Genomic DNA, 25,106 nt, shown 5'->3' with positions numbered 1-25,106 from the left:
GGTAAAAACCTACAAGACCAAATAAATGAAGAGGAAATAGGCAATCTCCCTGAAAAAGAATTCAGAGTAATGATAGTAGAGATGATCCAGAATCTCAGAAATATAATGGAAGCATGAATTGAGAAAATACAAGAAATGTTTAACAAAGATCTAGAAGAGCTAAAGAACAAACACACAGAGGTGAACAACACAATAACTGAAATGAAAAATACACTAGAAGGAATCAATAACAGAAAAACTGAGGCAGAAGAACCAATGCGTGAGCTGGAAGAGGAAATGGTGGAAATAACTGCTGAGGAGCAGAATAAAGAAAAAAGAATGAAAATAATTGAAGACAATCTCAGAGACCACTAGGACAACACTAAATGCACCAACATTCGAGTTACAGGGGTCCCAGAAGAAGAAGAGAAAAAGAAAGGGTCTGAGAAAATATTTGAAGAGATTATAGTGGAAAACTTCCCTAACATGGGAAAGGAAATGGTCACCCAAGTCCAGGAAGCACAGAGAGTCCCATACAGGATAAACCCTAGGAAAAACACACCAAGACACATAACAAACTAACAAAAATTAAATTCAAAGAAAAAATATTAAAAGCAGCAAGGGAAAAGCAACGGATAACATACAAGGGAATCCCCATAAAGTTAACAGCTGATCTTTCAGCAGAAACTCTGCAAGCTGAAGGGAGTGGCAGTATATACTTAAAGTGATGAAAGAGAAAAACCTACAACCAAGATTACTCTACCCAGCAAGGATCTCATTCAGATTCGATGGAGAAGTCAAAAGCTTTTCAGACAAGTAAAAGCTAAGAGAATTTAGCACCACCAAACCAGCTTTACAACAAATGCGAAAGAAACTTCTCTAAGTGGAAAACATCAGAGAAGAAAAAGATCCACAAAAACAAATCCAAAACAATTAAGAAAATAGTAATAGGAGCATACATATTCATAATAACCTTGAATGTAAATGGATTAAATGCCCCAACCAAAAGACACAGCCTGGTTGAATGGATACAAAAACAAGATCCATATATGTTCTGTCTACAAAACACCCACTTCAGACCTAGGGACACATACAGACTGAAAGTGAAAGGATGGAAAAAGATATTCCATGCAAATGGAAATCAAAAGAAGCCTGAGTAGCAATACTCATATCAGATAAAATAAGCTTTCAAGACTGTTGCAAGAGATAAGGAGGGACACTACATAATGGTCAAAGGATCAATCCAAAGTGAAGATATAACAATTATAAAAGTTTATCTACCCAACATAAGAGTACCCAAATACATAAGGCAAATGCTAACAACCATGAAAGGAGAAATTGACAATAACACAATCATAGTAGGAGTCTCTTAACACCCCACTTATACCAACGGACAGATCATCCAAACAGAAAATAAATAAGGAAACACAAGCTTTAAATGACACAGTAGACCAGATAAATCTAATTGATATTTATAGAACATTCCACCTCAAAGCGGCAGAATACACTTTCTTCTCAAGTGCATATGGAACATTCTCCAGGATAGATCACATCTTGGGTCACAAATCACGCCTTGGAAAATTTTAAGAAATTGTAAATCGTATCAAGCGTCTTTTCTGACCACAATGCTATGAGATTGGAAATCAATTATAGGAAAAAAAACTGTAAAAACCACAAATACATGGAGGTTAAAGAGTGCACTATTAAATAACCAACAGATCACTGAAGAAATCAAAGAAGAAATATAAAAAACATAGAAACAAATGACAATGAAAACATGATGACCCAAAACCTATGGGATGCAGCGAAAGCAGTTCTAAGAGGGAAGTTTATCACAATTCAGTGTTACATCAAGAAACAAGAAAAGTCTCAAACAAAAAATCTAACCCTACACTTAAAACAACTAGAGAAAGAAGAACCCAAAGAAAGAGAAAGAGAAAGGAAACCCAAAGTCAGTAGGAAAGATACCATAAAGCTCAGAGCAGAAGTAAATGAAATAGAAATGAAAAAAAAAACAATAGGAAAGATCAATAAAACTAAAAGCTGGTTCTTTGAGAAGATAAAATTGATAAACCCTTAGCCAAGCTCATTAAGAAAAAAAGGGAAAGGACGCACATCAGTAAAATTAGAAATGAAAAAGGAGAAATCACAACTGACACTGCAGAAATACAAAGGATTATAAGAGACTACTACAAACAACTATATGCCAATAAAATGGACAATCACGAAGAAATGGACAAATTCTTGGAAAGGTACAATTTTCCAAGACTGAGCCAGGAAGAATTAGAAAATATAAACAGACTTATCACGAGTAATGAAATTGAAACCTTAATTAAAAATCTTCCAACAAACAAAAGTCCAGGACCAGATGGGTTCACAGGAGAATTCTATCAAACATTTAGAGAAGAGCTAACACCGATCCTTCTCAAACTCTTCTAAAGAATTGCAGAGGGAGAAACATTCCCGAATTCATTCTATGAAGCCACCGTAACCCTGATACCAAAACCAGCAAAAGATATCACAAAAAAAGAAAATTATAGTCCAATATCACAGATGAAAATACATGCAAAAATCCTGAAGAAAATACCAGCAAACAGAATCCAACATCACATTAAAAAGATCATACACCATGATCAATGGGATTTATCCCAGGGATGCAAGGATTCTTCAATATATGCAAATCAATCAATGTGATACAGCACACTAACAATTTTGGGAATAAAAACCATATGATCTCTCAGTAGACGCAAAAAAAGCTTTTGACAAAATTCAACACCCATTTATGATAAAAACCCTGCAGAAAGTAGGCATAGAGGGAACTTACCTCAACATAGTAAAGGCCATACATGACAAACCCACAGCCAACATTGTTCTCAATGGTGAAAAACTGAAACCATTTCCACTGAGATCAGGAACAAGACAAGGTTACCCACTCTAACCACTGTTATTCAACACAGTTTCGGAAATTTTAGCCACAGCAATCAGAGATGAAAAAGAAATAAAAGGAATCCAAATTGGAAAAGAAAAAGTAAAGCTGTCACTGTTTGCAGATGACATGATACTATACATAGAGAATCCTAAAGATGCTACCAGAAAACTGCTAGAGCTAATCAATGAATTTGGTAGAGTACCAGGACACAAAATTAATGCACAGAAATCTCTTGCATTCCTATATACTAATAATGAAGAATCTGAAAGAGAAATTAAGGAAACACTCCCCTTTACCACTGCAACAAAAGGAATAAAATGCCTAGGAGTAAACCTACCTAAGGAGACAAGAGACCTGTATGCAGAAAAGTATAAGACACTGATGAAAGCATTCAAAGATGATACAAACAGATGGAGAGATATACCATGTTCTTGGATCGGAAGAATCAACATTGAAAATGACTATGCTACCCAAAGCAATCTACAGATTCAGTGGAATCCCTATCAAAGTACCAATGGCATTTTCCACAGAACTAGAACAAAAAATTTCACAATTTGTATGGAAACACAAAAGACCCCAAATAGCCAAAGCAATCTTGAGAAAGAAAAACGGAGCTGGAGGAATCAGGCTCCCTGACTTCAGACTATACTACAAAGCTACAGTAACCACAATAGTATGGTACTGGCACAAAAACAGAGATAGATCAATGCGACAGGTTAGAAAGCCCAGAGAAAAACCCATGCACTTATGGTCACCCTATTTTTGATAAAAGAGGCAAGAATATACAATAGAGAAAAGATAGCCTCTTCAATAAGTGGTGCTGGGAAAACTGGACAGCTACATGTAAAAGAATGAAATTAGAACACTCCCTAACACCGTACACAAAAATAAACTCAAAATGGATTAAAGACCTAAATGTAAGGCCATACACTATCAAACTCTGAGGAAAACATAGGCAGAACACTCTATGACATAAATCACAGCAAGATCCTTTTTGACCCACCTCCTAGGGAAATGGAAGTAAAAACAAGAATAAACAAATGGGCCCTAGTGGAACTTAAAAGCTTTTGCATAGCAAAGGAAACCATAAACAAGACGAAAAGACAACCCTCAGAATGGGAGAAAGTATTTGCAAATGAAGCAACTGACAAACGATTAATCTCCAAAACATACAAGCAACTCATGCAGCTCAATATTACAAAAACAAACAACCCAATCCAAAAATGGGCAGAAGACCCAAATAGACATTTCTCCAAAGAAGATATACAGATTGCCAATGAACACATGAAAGAATGCTCAACATCATTAATCATTAGAGAAATGCAAATCAAAACTACAATGAGATATCATCTCACACTGGTCAGAATGGCCATCATCAAAACATCTACAAACAATAAATGCTGGAGAGGGTGTGGAGAAAAGGAAACCCTCTTGCACTGTTTGTGGGAATGTAAATTGATGCAGCCACTATGGAGAACAGTATGGAAGTTCCTTAAAAAACTAAAAATAGAACTACCATACGAACCAGCAGTCCCACTACTGGGCATATACCCTGAGAAAATCATTATCAAAAAGAGTCATGTGCCACAGTGTTCATTGCAACACTATTTACAATAGCCAGGACATGGAAGCAACCTAAGTGTCCATCAACAGAGGAATGGATAAAGAAGATGTGGCACATATATACAATGGAATATTACTCAGCCATAAAAGGAAATGAAATTGAGTTGTTTGTAGTGAGGTGGATGGACCTAGAGTCTGCCATACAGAGTGAAGTAAGTCAGAAAGAGAAAAACAACTACCATATGCTAACACATATATATAGAATCAAAAAAAAATTGATTCTGAAGAACCTAGGGGCAGGACAGGAATAAAGATGCAGTCGTAGAGAATGGACTTGAGGACATGGGGAGGGGGAAGGGTAAGTTGGAACGAAGTGAAAGAGTGGTATGGACATACATACACTACCAGATGTAAAACAGATAGCTAGTGGGAAGCAGCTGCATAGCACAGGGAGATCTGCTCGGTGCTTTGTGACCACTTAGAGGGGTGGGATAGGGAGGGTGGGAGGGAGACGCAAGAGGGAGGAGATATGGGGATATATGTATATGTATAGCTGATTCACTTTGCTATGAAGCAGAAACCAACACACCATTGTAAAGCAATTATACTCCAGTAAAGATGTTTAAAAAAAAAAGAAAAAGAAATATTGTATGGTAATGCATATATATGGAATCTTAAAAAAAAATGGTACTGATGAATCTAGTTGCAGGGCAGGAATAAAGAGGCAGACATAGAGAATAGACTTGATGACATGGGGTGGGAGCGCGAAGCTGGGGCAGAGTGAGAGTAGCATGGACATATATACAGTACCGAACGTAAAATAGCTGGCTGGTGCGAAGCAACAGCATAGCACAAGGAGATCATCTTGGTGCTTTGCGATGACCTCAGGGGAGGGATAGGGAGGATGTGAGGGAGGCTGAAGAGGGAGGGGACATGGGGACATGTGTATGCATATGGCTGATTCGCTTTGTTGTGCAACAGAAACTAACATGGTATTTTGAAGCAATTATATTCCAATAAAGATCTATTAAAAAAAAAAAGCCAAGGGTCTTATGCAACTGGTATATATTGTATAAAGGAAAATACATACCTTGCCTCTTAACAATCATGAAGTTAAGGAAAATAAGAGTAGTGGAGGTGATTAAATGAAGCTCCATACTTTTTCTTACTTGGTCAATAGAGATAACGACCAAGGCCCAACTAGTGTCCTCAACAAGTTAACTGGCTTTCTTAACATGCAAACGGACAGCCAAAAAGTAGTGATATGGTGGAAAAGTGAACTTTTCCCGTCTTCTTCTCACTTACGAATTAAAATCTGAACTGTGGTCAACGAGGGTGGCTTTTTGATAGCTTATGTAGTGACCTGCTTAAGAGGCCTGCTCAAGGTGCCTGTAATTCTATGTCTGGCGTCACACAGCCTAATCCTAGAGTTTTTGATCAGCTCAGTTCCCAATGAGGAAGGATTTAAGTGGCGTAGTGCCTTTGCTCAGCATTATAATACTAGCAAACACTTGTTTAATATCTCCTATGTGCCTGACACTGTGCTAAACACTAATACCTAGATACTCACCTAAGCCTCACAACAAACCCATGATGTTGGTACCATTGTCTACATTTTATAGACGTGGCAACTGAAGCACGAAGAGTGTAAGTTACTTTGCCATAGTCCCACAGTCCCAGAGCCAGTATTTGAATCCAGGTAGGCTGTGTTCAAAGTCTAAACTCTTAACAGTTTTACTATATGCCTCTTCTATATTATACTGCTTCTACATTATGTCAACCTCTTTGTTTCTTGCTTTTAACTTTTAACTACAGCTATTACAGTAGCTGCGTTCTAGTAGGTATTACTACTAGTGTTAGTAGTAATTTCTGTTTTATTATTAAAAATAAGAAATTTTCATATAAGAGAAACTTGATAATTTAACTACATAGATCAGCTAATTCACATGATGATCGTATGAGGATACATTCTACACAGATGAGAAATTGTGACCCAGGTTGTACTGTATCCAAGGTGAGGCAAACAAGAACCTATAAACCTGAGACTTGAACCCAGGTCTTCTGATAGCAAGTGCAGGGCTCACTGACCACAGTGTGTCTCCTGCCTATAGCGTGGCTTTATTAGTGCAGGTTTTCTTTCTGAAGACCTGCCTTCACCCGTGGCAGGCCTATCCAAAACCATTAGCTCAGAACCCAGTGCGACACTCCTACAAGAGATGTGCCCAGACAGCTGCAGGGGGTCATTTTGTTTTACCTCCTACTGTTCCTCCTTGCCGTCTTGGCCACCCTATCGTCTTCCTGCTTATTCTGGACTTGTTCTGGCCTTCCCATGGTTTGTAAGGGACTTGATTGGTTAGTTGTAATTAGTATTATTGTTACTTAGAAAAGGCCCCCAACATTCTTTTGTTGCAAAACTAGTAGATCATAAGAACAAGAGGTCTATAATAGCATTCAGAGTTTACCAGGTTGTTATTGGGTCTCATGATCCATTATCCTTTTCCTGATAAGGACTTTTTTCATCCTAAATTTGTTCCTGATAAATCAGATTCACTTTGTTGTCCTTAAAAATCCAACTTTTAGCAATTAACATTTATTTCAGAGCAAAATATAATGTTGAACATTATCAGATTAAAAAAATTGACAACTTCTACAACATGATAGTTAATTTCTAGATGATGACGTTTCTTATGTTTCATTAAAATCACTCAGTCATCTGCTTATGCTGAAGGAACAATTTGGTGGCAATGCAAGAGAGGGTAGATGGCTATCAAATGTTGCATATAACAGAGAAACCAAGCAAAGAATGAGCACAAAGGTATAGTTAGTCATTGTCCGCAAAAAAAGAAAAAAAAAAAAGCCCAGTTGAAACTCTGACAAACTCTGAAGACCTGAACATGCTATTTTAAATACATAAAATACCTTTGGTGGCCAACTTTGTAAGCTCTTTTCACACAGATTTAATTCAGTTTAGCACCTCTCTGCAGTTTTTTGGTCAGACCACATATGACAAGTTGTGAAAATTTATCGACAGCTCAGAAAGAACCACAAGCACTCAGGGAGGGCTGAGAAAAGAGAAAGCTAAATGAATAAAAATAATTGCTAGAGTTTGCAGAGGTATGAGTTGTTAACTAAAAATATAGATCTGATGGCATTCTATTGGCACTTCTGTCTTTGTGTTGCTTCAGAGCACCTGTCCTGATATCTAAAATTAAGAGATTGTAATCTTTGCTTTCATGACGCGCTATGGAACTGATGATAAAACACCATGCCTTTCACCTGGTATGTCATATTCAATCAGCGGACATTGTGAAAATAATACCTCTGGTAAAATGTTCATGACTACTGGGTATAGAAGTCAGGGCAAGATAGACACGTAGCCAGACATCAGCTTCATCTCAGCTATTTAAATTCTTCACATATGCATTCATATCTTACTTAATAAGTGAGTCAGCTTTTCTTTTTTATATCATACGCTATGTTCCATTGTGTAACATGTGATTTCCTTCTGTCAGTTGCAAATCCAGTCTTTTGACTGACCTGTCTTTTTGTCCTCAAGTTTGTGTACTTATTTATAAAGCTCGTCTTCCATCTTCAGTTCCTATCAAAGTCCTTTCTATTTTCTTCTGTTTTCCAATGGTTCTTTCCTGTTTTTCTTTAGCCCTTCTCTGTGTCAATCAGTATCTGACTTAAAATTCAACAAATATCCCAAAATGAGTTTGTGATATTCTAAATACATTTAATTTTCTAGAAATTAATACAAAAGACAACTCTTTATTTACATCTGATTATCTCAGACAAACTCCTTGTTTTTAATTTCCCTAGTGGACAACAAATTTCTCTTCACTAAATATCCTGTAAGGAGATGGTCCTCTTTTTTTGGTTGCTGATTTTCTCTGTGGCTGAGATGATCTGTGAGCCAATCTACTAACCCTGAGTAGGAAACTAGTGATTTTTATTACTCAATGTAGTTCATAATTCTTCAAAGACTTCAGTTTACTTCATTTGAAAATTACTCCAGTTTACCTCATGAAAGATGATCATTCCATAACTAGTGTGAAATAACCCTCAGACTGTGAGTTTACCAATTCCAGTTTTATTATAGACTGAGTCTCTGTATGATTTCATGCCTTCAAACAATCAGTTGCTAAGATACTCTTTGTTAAACAATTCAGCAATTCAGTAGGGGATGTGGTTTTTGCCAAGTCATTCCAGTCAAAACAGGTGAACTGCAATAAAAATATGAAAGATTATGGGTCAGCGAACTCTTAACCTCTAAAATAATGTGGAAAATTGTGATCTGTGCATATATACATTTTCTAGGGAGAGGATTTATTACTATTACTAGATTCCCATTACTTTGCACAGTGCCTGGCACATTGTTGAATCTGAATAAATATTAGGTGAGTGAATTACAAATGAAATAAGAATTCTAAAAATGGTCCCCTCATTAGTGTAAAAAAAAAAAAAAAAGTTTAGGAATAACCAGAACCATGTTTTTTTTCCTTTGAATGTTCCCTGTCTACAGATCTCTTTAGTTTCTCCTCGGTATTCCTAGAAGGTGGATGTTAAAAGTTCTGAATTTATCTTTCATATTTCTTGACTGTTTTTTCATACCTTCCAATTTTTATCCCTTTATGATATGTTACGGAAATTCAACAACTCAGTCTTCTGTCTTACTGGTTTAACTTTAGCTGTGTCTTTTCTACTATTCATTTTACTTAAAGGTTTGAATTTTAATTTCAACACCATTTTCCCATGATATTTATTATTTTTTTCTACTAGCCTGACTTTACTTCTTAGCCTTGATGATGGTTTCTTTTTTCTTATCCCTCTCCCAGAGATTCTCCATGATTTCTGGTCCGCTGAGGTTTCTTTTCTTGATTTTGAATGTAGTTATGAATTGAAAAGGAACAGATGACTCTCTGTAATTTTCAGAAACCCAAGATGATCAGAGCTGAGGGAGATGAGACATCGTGTGTGTCCACGATCTATAAGTAGAAGTTCTTACATTTTTCTTATGTGTCATTTGAGGTTGAAGACCACTCATTTAAAAGCACAGTGTTTCTCCTGATATTGCCAAAATTATATAGAAATGTTGTTAAGTAAAAAATAAAGAAAAAATCCAATGAATAAACACTAAGTCACCCACAATTCTACTATTAAAAAATTGCTACTGCTACTGTTCGTATATACACTTTTTCATGTATTTAGACTTTTCTATCTCTTGCTTATTCAGTTGTGGGGATGGAGGAAAAGGAGTGTGGCAGATATCCAGGAATTGGGGAAAACAATTTAGGGTTAAATTAATAGGAGGAGATATTGTAATTTGATTTGAAAGGAGACAGCATTCTCTTTAGCAAAATAAGACCTAAAACCTATGCTGTTAGAGTTGGGGTGGGGTGAGAAGGATGTACCGGAAAGCACTGTCAGAAGGAAATTAACTTTCTTAGTGTAACATGTCTTTGATTGCTATTGTTGTTGCTGCTGTTATTAGTATTATTTTCAGGCAACCAAAGACAAGAGTATCAGAAACAAAATGACTCTCAATGCTCTGTCTTCTCCTGTCTACTCTTAGAATGGGAAGCTTCCCCATCCTCTATCCCACACCAGAATGAGAGAAAGAATAGCTGTAGAAGAATAGTTACCTGAAGTTTCATATAATTAGCACAGGAAGCTAGGAAAATTTCTAAGAAACAGGAAAACTTGGAGCTTGCTAACCAGTAGGTTGATGAACACAGCTCTGTTTGAAGGGAGGGAAGTGAGGGGGACTTTGGGCTAGGAGAAGATGCTAAAAGGAGTGAGGCATTGTGGGAAGGGGGTAGCAAAATGAAAGATGGGGATGTATAGACGCTACTAACCTAGGGAGCGTCCATGTGGGAATCCCTAGAAGGGCTGAGTAGTGGATCTCCATGCTTGTGTACAGTGCTTTGGGAGGACTTACATAGACTAGAGGTGAGAAGTCCTTGATTTCAACCCTTTCCGAAATTCAGTACAGTTGAATTCTGCCACTGTGAACCTGAAGTAGAGTTGATTGAAACTTACTAGGGTATGTGTTCAAATGGCAGAGGAAGGGGAATGGACCACGTCTCCACCTGGTCGATGACAGGCATCTAAGACACTTCGAATGTGTTCAGTGATGAGGGCGGGCCATCAGGGGAGCTGTTTTTAGTTATTATGGGGCTAGAGAAACAGGAAGCTTTATTTGCATGCCTGTAGCACATTTATCCCCAATTGTTTGCTTAGCTAACTTTCAGTAGTTCTGTCGGAATCATATTTTCAAATGATAGCTTCTTTTCTCACTATGAAGAATAATCAGAGTGAGCAAAATTTCAAGTATGCGTTTCCTAGGTATAATTGAAATACATTAAATCTTAGGCGCCCCCCCCTTTTTTTTTGCCTTAGATCAGCTACATAATATACCTGCAAGTATGAATATAGCTAGGTTAACCTGGGTGTGGATAATGTCCTCTAACAGAAGTCGAGAAACTTGGCTTGTAGTCTCAGCTTGCCTGTCAACTAACCTGGTGAGCTTGACCAAATTGCTTAAGTTCTTTGCACCTCAGTGTGTTCCTCACTATGTAGCCCTCCATTATCAAACTAGAGCCTGATCTTTGACCTCAGCTCTCCCGCTGCTCCTTTAACTGTTCAGTAAGAAACCAAAGAGTTCTGAGTTACTTTTAGTGGGAGCCCTGCAACCAAGTCAATCTTAGAAATAACGAGACCCAAATGATTGTCCATGTTCAAGTAGTAGAACTGAAGGCAAGTCCATTTTAGTTATTTTTGGATGTTGAGCTACTTCTTAAGTGGAAAGAGGGTGCTGTGGTATCAGGATGCTTTCACTTAAAGTAATGAAACACTAACTCAACCTGGCTTCTACCATACAAGCCCTTTGAAAAAGTTTCACATAACTTACCCTTCCATGGGTAAGGTAAGCATTAGGTACACAAGTTCTCTAACTTTACTTCCCCGAGGTTCTATTGGCTCCATTCTCTTTCCCATGTTAGCTTTATCTTCTGGTTGAGTGACAGATAGTGGCAGTAGTTCAGGCATCCCACTTAAATATGAACATGTATGGAGGGAGAAGAATTCATTTCCTCCGGCCTTGTCTCCACTTAAGAGTAAGGAGTTTATTCCCAGAAGTGCCCCAGCTCACTCTCCTCATGTCTTATTGGTTGGAATTGTATTAAATTGTACTAAATATCTATCCATAAGCCAATCACTGACAAGGAGAATGGGTTGCCATGACTGGCTTAGATTCTGCCAGTTTTTGCCCGTTTATTAGTTGCTTTTGAAGAGACAGAGTCCTGAATTTCCCTACTCTGCCAGTTTTGGTGATGTCACCTTAGATTTCTGATTGGCTTAGATTGATTAAGATTTACCATTGGAGTTGGAGATGCATGAAGTTATTTTTAGAAGAGAGAGAATCCAGGTAAATCAAGCTTAGCAAGGAGGAATGGACACCAGTGGCCACTAGAGTCACTATGGGAGATGACTGTAATAACGAGAGGCATCTTTTTACAGATGCCTGTAAAAGATGGAGGAGGGACGGTGATCACGGAGAGTCCTGGGTCAGAGCAGCAATCTGTCAGTGGAGAGGACAGAATGATTTTAAGAGGAAGACAGACTCAGTTCCCAAATCAGCTCTATCACCCTCCAGTTATTTTAATGTGGGGAAATCAGTTAACTTTGTTGTCCCTCAGTCTCATACTCACAATAAGATGGGAATAATAATTTACCCCCTTTTGAATTAATGTTAAAGTGATATAAGAAATATAAAATGTCAAAAGGGAACTTGGCACATCATAGACAGTTATCATTATTATGTTGATGATGTGACTGACCCTCCTGGAGCAGTGATTAGCAGACTAAGTAGTGAGTTATTGGTAGTTGAATGGCTGTGCTTAAATACACCACTTGGCCTTTATTGAGTGCTTCCCATATGCCCGGGATCATTTATTGATTCTATCAACAAATCATTACTGAGTGCCTACAGTGTGTCAGGCCAGCACTGAATTACAAGACATAAACACCACTGTCCTCAAAAAGTTACAGCCTAGCAGGGGAAGACAAACACAGTAAATGCATAAAGCATGTAGGATATGAGGTAGTGCTGGGTACTGAGGGGCACTCTAAGGCAGGGAAGAAGGACAGGGAGGGCAGGGGTGGAGGCAAGCTGAAACAGGTGGTCAGGGAAGATCCTCCTGAGGAAGGCGACACGTGAGCGAAGAATCGAAGGAGGTGAGGGGGAAGGCCAAGTGGCATTCTGGAGGAGGAGATCTCCCAACGGAGGGGACAGCAAGTGCAGAAGTTCTGATGCTGGAAACATGCTGGGAAGTCCAAAGAAGAGCAGCGACGATAATGTGGCTAGAAAACAGCAAAATGAAAATCAGAAAATAAAAGAAAAAGGAAAATCAGGAGGAGGTGAGGTCGGGAAGGTGGCAGGTGAGATTGGGTGGGGAGTTTGTAGAGCTTTGAATGTCATTTTAAGGACTTTGATATTTCATTCTGAGTGACATGGAAAGTTGTGAAGTGGTCTGAGTGGAGGAGTGGCATTCATTACTTTTCCTTCACCGTTCTTTTGATTTTCTTCTATTTACATTTCTTCTATTTTTTATGTTTTTAGAAATAAAAGTTTTTTTGTCAGTCCCTGCTTTGTTTCTAGCTTTCCAATCAACGCTGTGTATTAAGAATTCCTGCACCTGTACCAGCTGTTTGCTGCAGATTCCTAGACATGCTTTGTCTGCCTTGAAACTACTGAGAAGCGAGGGGGCAATCTCTCAGTAATCTCCTTTTATTTACCAACTGGATGTGGCCGTAACCTTTGCCTGCTTCGGCCTGAGGGGACCCTTGACAACTCCCTAAGGAGGTTGGGCTGTTCTTGGTTTCTAGAAATCTTTAGGAAACTGGTGCTTGTTAAAACTACCGCCAATCCCTTGAGCTGCCCAGGGGCTGCTGCCTGCCTGATGGCATTGCAATCTCTGCTGTGAACCAACAGTGAAGTCAAGCCTGGCACCTCCCTCTTAAATCCACCTGTCCTCATCCCATCAGACCTTAATGACTGCCTACATGTCATCTGGATTTTAGATGCCGTATCTCTTGGTTATTGTTCTCACTGCCCTTTTAGGCATATGCTGGGGTCTCTTAGTCTATCCTCTTTGTGTCCTAGCTGCTCTTTCAAAATTTTTATCCTTGTCCCTCTGTGCTGCATATGAGAAATTCCTTAGAACAACATTTTTACTTATTAATTCCTTCTTTATCAAATCCTGAGTTCATTTAGGTTTTTGTTATTTTTCATTATTTAAAAAATATCCTATTTTTAATGTATATCAATTTTTATTTTATTTTCCTGTTTTTCTATGATAATTTATAATTCTCTTTAAACAAATGTTCTCCCTTTCTTTATTGCTATGAACATTTAAAATACTTTTTATAATTCTTAGGTGGAACATTCTCTGATTATTCATTACCTAAACGGGGTTGCTTTTCCCATTGTAGATTTTGTTGACTGCCTCTCTTAGCAGTAAGTTACGTCCTGTGGCATGCAGGACAGTTTTTTGAGTGGGATGATTTTATCTTCTCTCTTTTCTCTTTTGTGCTCACCTCCTTCTTGAACAGTGGTTTTCTCTGCCCTCTCCATCTGGCCCTCTGAGCCTCCAGTCTAGAATCAGGTGTTTTGATAGGTTGGGGCTCCTGCTTTGCTGTGATGTTTGGTACAGTGTAGATCCAGGCTGGGAGCCGGTTCCTGAGCTTTGGGTTATGCTTTGTCAAGCAGCCTCGCGGAGCCTACGGTTTATAAAGTCTTGGGCCCTGGATGAAAGCAGTTTTCTCAGCTTCCTTCTATGAGCACTGAAGAGGGGAGGGTGGGCAGAGGGCAATACTTCCATGGCAGCACCTGGCTTCAGGCAGTGAGCCTGAATCCTAGCCCACATCTGCTGTGGGATTTTAAATTCTTCTTCCTCTCACTCACTGGAATCTTAACTGCCCTGCCTGTTTCTAGACTACAAACCCTGTGGATTCTGGGCTTTCGCCATATTCTTTGCTTTGCATTTCTGTTCCTATTCTAGTCCATAACAATATTTATTTCATTTTGAAGCCCGGTTATATATTTTGGATTTTCTCCTTTCAGATTTTTCAATTATTTTTTTGAAGCAGAAGGGTATATCAAACTCTGGTTAATGCAGCATCTTGACTGGAGTTTTCAAGTAAATTTTTAGGTAGAAATTTAGAACGCTGTTTATGTCAGTTTTGTAATTAGTCAAATCGTAATTGTCTTACCTGCATGTCTTAGTCTGCTTGGTCTGCTATAAGAAAATACGAAAGACTGGGTGGCTTAAACAATAAATGTTTATTTCTCACAATTGCGGGTGCTGGGAAGTCCAAGATCAAGGTGCTGGAAGATTCAGCTCTCGGTGAGAGTCCTCCTCCTGGCTTGCAGATGGCCACTGTTTCCCTGTGTGCTCACATGCCCTAGTCTGTGTCCTCACACTGAGGGAAAGAGAGCTCTAGTGTCTCTTCCTCTTCTGATAAGGGCACTAGTTCCATCACGAGTGCCCCATTTTCATGACCTCACCAAACCTAATTACCTCCCAAAGGGGTTAGGACTTCAACATATGAATTTTTTTGGGGGGGGAGGGGAGTAATACAAACATTAATTCCATAACACTGAGCTATTATTACATTATTGTTTCTTATTTGGCTTCAGAACCATGGTTCAGGTATTCAATAGGTATATTGCTTTTTAATTTAAAGACAATAAAGAATTTCTGCAACCCTTACCAACTGAGCTGGCTTCACATCTGTCCAAACCAGAAGCAGAAAGAATCCAGTTCATTGCCCCCAGGGCACAAGCTTCTAGAAATTTGGCCATTACGTGAGTGATTCACTTCAGTGAATTAGCCCCTTTCTATGATTTTAATTAATGGCAACCAGCACTGTGAGGAAGGTGGCAGCATTGTTCACAGCAGTAAGTCTCTCATTTGGGTGCATAACTGTAAGGGAGAAAAACAAATGTACATGTTCCTCCTTAATAGCAAAATCATGCCTTTGTCCTGATGAAGTGCTGCCAAACTCTTCACACAAAGTCGAAAAATGAGTCACACATAACATTCTTTGGGCCTTCTGCCCTTTGTTCTTCCTGTTTAGAGAATTAAGATGAATTTAGAAATCTAATGACTGTTGCCAGGTGAGACGAGAGCAAGGACTATACAAACTCAGCTCCAAGATGGCAAAGGGAATCTAACTCCTCTGCTGGAGGATGGGTGGTGCCCTGGGTTATGAGGGGTTTCACGGGTGTGTTTAAGCATCTTACCTTCTCAGAAAGAGGCAAGGAATCCTGTCTCTTTATCTGAGACTCTTTATCTGAGAGCACCAAACAGTAAACATCAAACTTTGTCTAGTGGAAGCTACTTTCAGGAATAAAGATATACATAGATCTATCTATCTGTCTATCCATCCATCCATCCATCCATCCATCCATCCATCCATCCATTTAGGCTAAGAATAATTAAGCACCTTTTTTTTCCCTATTAGATAGAGTCTCTGCAGTATTTTTGTTGTACTTCTGCCTTTCTCTAAAAACTCTTTTTAAGTTAGGAGACCTGATTCTAAACCTGTTTCATTTCTAGTTTAATTGTCTACTCAGTGATTCTGTGGGACCTAGAGACACTTATTGATACTATTCAAAAAATGGTCTTCACTAGATTCTAATCTCTGTTCTTCCATTGTTTGGAAGTTGTGGGCAAGTAGGTGCGGTGTTCATTTATTTATTGAATGATTATTTACTTTGAAAAATATATTGAGCACATACTACATGTCAGAAATTGTACCAGTGTCTGGGGCAGAGAAATGAACAAGAGAGATAGTCCTTTATTTCAATGAGCTTTAAGTCCAGTTATAATTATATATATTCTATTAATACACATTTATTAAGTACATATAGCTTTAATGTCTTTTGTATTTTGAAGCAAGACTATTTTGTTTCAAAAGTACTTGAAACCTTCAAGATGCAAGACATGCAGATTGTGTTAGTTGCAGTGACTGCATTACGTTTTGAGCAGTAATGCCCATAGAGGTGATCAGTTGCAGCAGGAAACTATGGCATTCAAAGGGAGGGTGATGAGAATAAAGAACAACACCCAATAATCAGAAATTCACTTGCATTTATCTTTGGAATGCATATGACACTTTTTAAAATAAAAGGTAGCAGCTCATTTTCATTAGAAACACATGCCTTAATTCATTGATTATTTTTTTTTCATTGATTATTTTGATTAGGCTACATGTATACATTCTGGAAGTCCATGTTGAGTACCAGGAAAATCTGCCAAAAACTCAAGATGAAAAAATAATCTTTTTGGAAGGAGCAAGGTGGTCGAATTCTGTTACTTTCTTATCACATGAGTGAATTATAGGGCTGCATATTCAATCCACCAGTCTTTGTGCCATGCCCTTGGTCCTTCTTAACTGAAACTTTTTTGCTCATAGCTAATAAGGCAGGTCTAGGAGTACCAGGTAACCACATAGTCTTCCTTACCCAAATTCAGAGACTGGCCAATGACCTATTTTGTGGCCTGGTGTAAAAAGATATATAGGCCAATCTGACTTTGTCTTGTTTGGACCAAATTAGGAAATGCAGAGAGAAGTGGAAGGCATATCAAAGGACATATATAGAGAATTAAGCTATGTGGTTGAAATCATAAGTCAAGGTCAAGCTGGAGTTAGAAGAAAATAGATTATTAAAGGAGAAACATAAGAAAATATATGAAGATGAAAAAAAAAGAATCGAGAAATTGGTGATGGGATAGAGAAGGGCAAGCAGAGATATTAGTGACATATTACTTCAAGGTAGGCATAAAGTCTGAAAACTGATAATATTATTTCATCATGCACTGAAATGGAATACCAATAAACCATTTATTATGTATTTGGTTATCTTTACAGACTTGGTGTCCAGACTGTAGGTGGAGGTTCTGCAGCCTGGGCTCTACTATGTATCCCACTCTAGTTGTTTGACTTTTCCTAGATTCCTGTGCACTTATGTTCATACAGCACTGCCTCACTATCACCAAAATCACTTTGTTTCTTGGATAACTAAAGTGAATCTCCTTTTCCTCGCAACCAGAAGATGCTAAACTGAACCAAACTCTTTGAGGATAGAGTCCATTTCCTAGCATGGGTTTATATACTTTCTTTGGGTTTTCTTTGTTCTTCCTTTTCTTGTGGTCTGTAAAATATTTTGGCTTCTGGAATTTGTAAAACTTACATTTTCTTAATGCTGTACACTGATTAGTGCTTTTTTCCCATGTAAATATTTCTACCACATTATAAACTGCAGTGTTTGATTTAGACCATCGATTTGTATGTGCAGCACAGAAAACAAACTATTCGGTTTACTTCTATCTAATAATAACTCTAATACCATGCTTGCCAAAACCTCCATTAAGGACGTATGCCTTGACACATTGATTCCAATGATAGGGAAAAGCACCATTTCCCAGCAGCTGGAGATTTGATGTTGCTTTTGAAGGGACAAAAGGATCCCACCAAAATATTTATATAGCTTGAAAACTCCAGGAAGCCCTCAGTAATAAGCAAGATTATAGGATCCCTAGTAGAACAGGATTGGGAGTTCTTAAAAGGGTGTAAGTTTGCTCATCATAAGAATATGGTACAGATGGATGAGACCTGTAACATGGAACAAAAGTCAAATTTTAAATAGTAAATTTGGGGAGCAGGGGCATGAAGAAGAGAAGCAAAAATAAAACAAATCTCAGATAGAGAATAGTATTATTTATACTCAGTTTTTTAGTAGCCCAGCAAAAGGGAAATCAGATGATGATGTAGTTCTCATTGTCTGACAATAGGGCATACCATATATTAGCGTATTAAAAGAAATTTTTTCCTGTCACTTTGATCTGAGGTGAAGGTATCATGTGGTCTTTATACAGAAAGCTTTGAACAAAATTATGAATCTCAACCTATATGCTGACTTAAAGTCTTTAAATATATTAAAAGACAAAATTATGCACTAAATACGATTCTTTTTAACTAAAAATTCACACGTATTCCATTTTAAAATTGGCTCTTGGTAAAAGTCAAACTCTTTAAAGGTCCATTGTGTAAAGACATTTATGGAGGCTTGGGGTAGAGATTGAGTGATATGCTCAAGATATTTTGCTGTTATGTGGCTTCTTTGGGTACAGGATAAGACTTATTCCCTTCTAATATTAATTGATATGAATAAAATGCTCAGTTGAAATGTAGAGGAGTAAAAAGCATTCAAAGCGGGCTTCCCTGGTGGTGCAGTGGTTGAGGGTCCGCCTGCTGATGCAGGGGACACAGGTTCGTGCCCCGGTCCGGGAAGATCCCACATGCCGTGAAGCAGCTGGGCCCGTGAGCCATGGCCGCTGAGCCTGCGCGTCCGGAGCCTGTGCTCCGCAAAGGGAGAGGCCACAGCAGTGAGAGGCCCGTGTACCACAAAAAAAAAAAAAAAAAAAAAGCATTCGAAGCTTCTCATTGGGAGATCAATAGGATTCGGTGGGTATGCATAATAAATGAGAGTGTAAAACTGAGGATTCAAGGGTCTCTTGAAACACATTATCGTGTTTTGGATCCCTTTGAATGTGTTTTCTCTCCTCTTCCTTTCCTTCCTATCGTTCTATCTCATTGAGGCTGGCTTTACTCAGGTTCTGATCATATTTAATGAATTAATACATTGGGAATAATAATCCTCTTCTCCTCCCAAAACTGCTCATCTTCTTGTATATTCTCCCTCAAGCCATTTTTTTCTCCCCACTAATTGCATATAACCCTTTAGGTACCAAGACCTCCATTCTGCCACATTAACAATTTTCAAATCTGTCTCCCCATTCTATCTTTTTTTTTTTTTTAACATCTTTATTGGAGTATAATTGCTTTACAATGGTGTGTTAGCTTCTGCTTTATAACTAAGTGAATCAGTTATACATATACATATGTTCCCATATCTCTTCCCTCTTGCGTCTCCCTCCCTCCCTCCCACCCTCCCTATTCCACCCCACTAGGTGGTCACAAAGCACCGAGCTGATCTCCCTGTGCTATGCAGCTGCTTCCCACTAGCTGTCTATTTTACGTTTGGTAGTGTATATATGGCCATGCCATTCTCTCACTTTGTCACAGCTTACCCTTCCCCCTCATATCCTCAAGTCCATTCTCTAGTAGGTGTGTGTCTTTATTCCTGTCTTACCCCTAGGTTCTTCATGACATTTTTTTTTCTTAAATTCCATATATACGTGTTAGAATACGGTATTTGTCTTTCTCTTTCTGACTTACTTCACTCTGTATGACAGACTCTAGGTCCATCCACCTCATTACAAATAGCTCAATTTCATTTCTTTTTATGGCTGAGTAATATTCCATTGTATACATGTGCCACATCTTCTTTATCCATTCGTCCGATGATGGACACTTAGGTTGTTTCCATCTCCTGGCTATTGTAAATAGAGCTGCAATGAACATTTTGGTACATGACTCTTTTTGAATTATGGTTTTCTCAGGGTATATGCCCAGTAGTGGGATTGCTGGGTCATATGATAGTTCTATTTGTAGTTTTTTAAGGAACCTCCATACTGTTTTCCATAGTGGCTGTACCAATTCACATTCCCACCAACAGTTCAAGAGTGTTTCCTTTTCTCCACACCCTCTCCAGCATTTATTGTTTCTAGGTTTTTTGATGATGGCCATTGAGTGGTGTGAGATGATATCTCATTGTAGTTTTGATTTGTGTTTCTCTAATGATTAATGATGTTGAGCATTCTTTCATGTGTTTGTTGGCAGTCTGTATATCTTCTTTGGAGAAATGTCTATTTAGGTCCTCTACCCATTTCTGGATTGGGTTGTTTGTTTTTTTGTTATTGAGCTGCATGAGCTGCTTGTAAATTTTGGAGATTAGTCCTTTGTCAGTTGCTTCATTTGCAAATATTTTCTCCCATTCTGAGGGTTGTCTTTTCGTCTTGTTTATGGTTTCCTTTGCTGTGCAAAAGCTTTTAAGTTCCACTAGGGCCCATTTGTTTATTCTTGTTTTTATTTCCATTTCCCTAGGAGGTGGGTCAAAAAGGATCTTGCTGTGATTTATGTCATAGAGTGTTCTGCCTCTAAGAGTTTGATAGTTTATGGCCTTACATTTAGGTCTTTAATCCATTCTGAGCTTATTTTTGTGTATGGTGTTAGGGAGTGATCTAATCTCATTCTTTTACATGTACCTATCCAGTTTTCCCAGCACCACTTATTGAAGAGGCTGTCCTTTCTCCACTGTACATTCCTGCCTCCTTTATCAAAGATAAGGTGACCATATGTGCGTGGGTTTATCTCTGGGCTTTCTATCCTGTTCCATTGATCAATATTTCTGTTTTTGTGCCAGTACCATACTGTCTTGATTACTGTAGCTTTGTAGTATAGTCTGAAGTCAGGGAGCCTAATTCCTCCAGCTCCATTTTTCGTTCCCAAGATTGCTTTGTCTGTTCGGGGTCTTTGGTGTTTCCATACAAATTGTGAAATTTTTGGTTCTAGTTCTGTGAAAAATGCCAGTGGTAGTTTGATAGGGATTGCGTTGAATCTGTAAATTGCTTTGGGTAGTAGAGTCATTTTCACAATGTTGTTTCTTCCAATCCAAGAACATGGTATATCTCTCCATCTATTTGTATCATCTTTAATTTCTTTCATCAGTGTCTTATAATTTTCTGCATTCAGTTCTTTTTCTCCTTAGGTAGGTTTATTCCTAGATATTTTATTCTTTTTGTTGCAGTGGTAAATGGGAGTGTTTGGATGATCTGTCCATGGGTGAAAGTGGGGTGTTAAAGTCCCCTACTATGAATGTGTTACTGTTGATTTCCCCTTTTTATGGCTGTTAGTATTTGCCTTATGTATTGAGGTGCTCCTATGTTGGGTGCATAAATATTTACAATTGTTATATCTTCTTGGATGGATCCCTTGATCATTATGTAGTCTCCTTCTTTGTCTCTTCTAATAGTCTTTATTTTAAAGTCTATTTTTTCTGATAGGAGAATTGCTACTCCAGCTTTCTTTTGGTTTCCATTTGCATGGAATATCTTTTTCCATCCCCTCACTTTCAGTCTGTATGTGTCTCTAGGTCTGAAGTGGGTCTCTTGTAGGCAGCATATATATGGGTCTTGTTTTTGTATCCATTCAGCGAATCTGTGTCTTTTGGTGGGAGCATTTAATCCATTTACATTTAAGGTAATTATCGATATGTATGTTCCTATTCCCATTTTCTTAATTGTTTTTGGTTTGTTATTGTACGTCTTTTCCTTCTCTTGTGTTTCTTGCCTGGAGAAGATCTTTTAGCATTTGTTGTAAAGCTGGTTTGGTGGTGCTGAACTCTGTCAACTTTTGCTTGTCTGTAAAGGTTTTAATTTCTCCATCAGATCTGAATGAGATCTTTGCTGGGTAGAGTAATCTTGGTTGTAGGTTTTTCTCCTTCATCAGTTTAAATATGTCCTGCTAATCCCTTCTGGCTTGCAGAGTTTCTGCTGAAAGATCAGCTGTTAACCTTATGGGGATTCCCTTTTGTGTTATTTGTTGTTTTTCCCTTGCTGCTTTTAATATGTTTCTTTGTATTTAATTTTTGAGAGTTTGATTAATATGTGTCTTGGCATGTTTCTCCTTGGATGTATCCTGTATTGGACTCTCTGTGCTTCCTGGACTTGATTAACTATTTTCTTTCCCATATTAGGGAAGTTTTCAAGTATAATCTCTTCAAATATTTTCTCAGTCCCTTTCTTTTTCTCTTCTTCTTCTGGAACCCTTATAATTCGAATGTTGGTGCGTTTAATGTTGTCCCAGAGGTCTCTGAGACTGTCCTCAGTTCTTTTCATTCTTTTTTCTTTATTCTGCTCTGCAATAGTTATGTCCACTATTTTATCTTCCAGGTCACGTCTCCGTTCTTCTGCCTCAGTTATTCTGCAGTTGATCCCATCTAGAGTATTTTTCATTTCATTTATTGTGCTGTTCATCATTGCTTGTTTCATCTTTAGTTCTTCTAGGTCCTTGTTAAATGTTTCTTGTATTTTCTCCATTCTATTTCCAAGATTCTGGATCATCTTTACTATCATTATTCTGAATTCTTTTTCAGGTAGACTGCCTATTTCCTCTTCATTTGTTAGGTCTGGTGGGTTTTTATCTTGCTCCTTCATCTGCTGTGTGTTTTTCTGTCTTCTCATTTTGCTTAACTTACTGTGTTTGGGGTCTCCTTTTTGCAGGCTGCAGGTTCGTAGTTCCCGTTGTTTTTGGTGTCTGTCCCCAGTGGCTAAAGTTGGTTCAGTGGGTTGTGTAGGCTTCGTGGTGGAAGGGACTAGTGCCTGTGTTCTGGTAGATGAGGCTGACCCTTTCTCCTCTCCCCATTCTATCTTTTTGCCACTGTATTTGTTTATGAGTTTATTATAACAGTCTTCTAAATCACCTCCAATTATGTTTTCATATGGTTCTAGAGTGATCTTTCTAAAATGCTAATTTTTTTTCTTCTGCTTACAATCCTTCAATACCTCCTTCAGGTCTTAAATGTGAAGCCTGGCAGACAGTATTCTCAATGACCCAGACTTTGCTTACATGCCCAGCTATAGTTTGACATTCTTATATCAACTTCTGTTACCTATTCCTACTGAAACGTCTGCAGCTCCCTTGAAAATGTCTTATGTGTGCTTCCTTGCTCTTTTACTTATCTTCATCTTTACCTGGTACAGTTTTCTCCATTGCCATCCGATTTTGCCTAACTCATCCTTATTTTTTAAAACTAAGCTCAGGTGATCTTCTCTTATGCTCCCCATGTTGAGTTAGTTTCCCCAGCTTGGGGCTTTGAGAGCAGACCACTGTATGCATGGTGGAGACCATTCTAGCTGAGTGAGGAGAATAGAGTGCCATTGGGTCTAGAAAACTCCTCTAAACCTTCTTTAGTTGTTGCATGTCATGGACACTGAGTTGAGAGCTAGGTGCCACGATAGGGTAAAAATGGGCTTCTTGTGTTAAAAAAAAAAAGCTGCTTCCCGAATCAGTGCACATCCTAGAGGAAGATTGGGGGTTATTAGTGATTTCCTCAGAGATCATACTCATGAGAGTAAGCTGACCCAGCTGAAGATTGTCCAGTCCCTTCAACTGGATCAATTCAGGCTTGACAAAGTCATGCAATACATCAAGCAGGGGAACTCCAATGGCCATGTGGTGCTCCTAGTTACCAGGTGACCCCAGTGGGCCTGGCGGTGAGGAGATGCCCATGATGGAGCAAGGCCTATCTCAGGAATGTGGTCTCCTACTTGAAACAGAAGCAGGCTGTAGGGGTGATCTGCCTGCCAGTGAGTGGGTCCATGGGGGAGGGGGAAATGAAGCACAAACATGCTGCCTTATATGTATTCCTGCCCTGCAACCCCTCACAGCAGTACTTCCAATCAGCACTAAGGACATTGGGCAAACTAAAGGAAGAACATAGAGTAATAGTTACAATCAGAGACACTGCCTAGCCCAAACCTGTTTTTTCCAATTCCATTTTTTTGGAGTGTCACAAAAGCAGTTATTTTAAAATCTCATCCCTTCCCTGTCTTACACCTTGGTTTTAATTCTCTGCTGGGATATGTTAGTTCATCTCTTGGGGAACCAGAGATCCTGTCCACCACCAAAACTAAGTTTTTAGGTTTTGCTTTGTTTTCACAGTTATGAGAAGGGACTCCTGTTATATTGATGTCTAGCGTACAGATACTGTCTGTTGTGTTATGTATTTTTAAAAAAGATTTTTTGACTAACTGTATGGGGAGTTGTCAGTGAAACCTTTGTCAAAGGATGGACTAATAAAACACACAGGGCGATGGTAGTGGGATGAGGTGATCCCATAGCCTAAGCTGGAGGTGACCTGCAAGGTCTTAGGACCATGAGGAATGAGGAAGGGATCTATTTGGGTCTGTAAAGCTTAGAGTTGAATCAGAAAGAGAGGAAACTGCAGATGCTCCTTGGGAGCAATTTCTCTAGGCAAAAAGTAGACCTTGAATAGCCAGGTGCTGACTTCAGCACTGCCTACTGACTAAGAGAATAAGTGGTATTTTGTTGGGTACCAGTGGGTGCCAGAACATTCCCTGAGGACTCACACCAAAAGAAGTGTAAGCCACACACTTCTTTCACAAGCATCCACTCACTATTTTAGGGAAAGATGTGTAAATTATTGGATTTAATTAAGTATTAAATTAGCTCAGATATTTTGTCTCTTTTTTTGCTAGCCAATATATGGGGCTCAAGAGAAAGGCATTGTCTAAAGAGAAATTAAGAAATTAAATTTTCTATTTATATCTAAATGATAGCGTGACTTAAAATTTGTGACTTTGTTACATGCCCATAAGAAAAAAAATATTTTAGAAAACATACTTTAGTTTCAGGAGAAATATTTACAAGAGTATGTGCAGAGAAGTTCCATAAGCTAGGTCCCCATGCTACAGGTGAACTTTCAATAAGTACTTTTTCTTCTCAGAGCCTTCTACTCACTGTTTTCCCCCTCACTGGTGTATGCTCTTGTCTTTTTGATGTTTATTATTAGATTTTGCTTCTTCAGTGAGGATATCAGAGAGCCTAAGTCATTTCTGGAAACCAGCATTTTATCCTTGTC

At 38.5% G+C, this 25,106-nt stretch overlaps 1 long non-coding RNA gene and 1 pseudogene across 1 annotated transcript in view; both read left to right on the top strand.

The window, feature by feature from the left end:
• The window catches only part of LOC138842603 (uncharacterized), a 496,232-nt gene that overhangs the window by 278,155 nt on the left and 192,971 nt on the right, over positions 1-25,106 (top strand). The gene's annotated exons all lie outside the window — the stretch shown is intronic.
• Positions 12,796-23,976, top strand: LOC115866456 (putative RNA-binding protein 15B; annotated as a pseudogene).

This window comes from Globicephala melas, chromosome 3 (assembly GCF_963455315.2).
Source record: "Globicephala melas chromosome 3, mGloMel1.2, whole genome shotgun sequence".
Classification (NCBI taxonomy): Eukaryota; Metazoa; Chordata; class Mammalia; order Artiodactyla; family Delphinidae; genus Globicephala; species Globicephala melas.
Note: the sequence above shows the minus strand (reverse complement) of the source record. Positions and strands in the feature narration are given on the sequence as shown.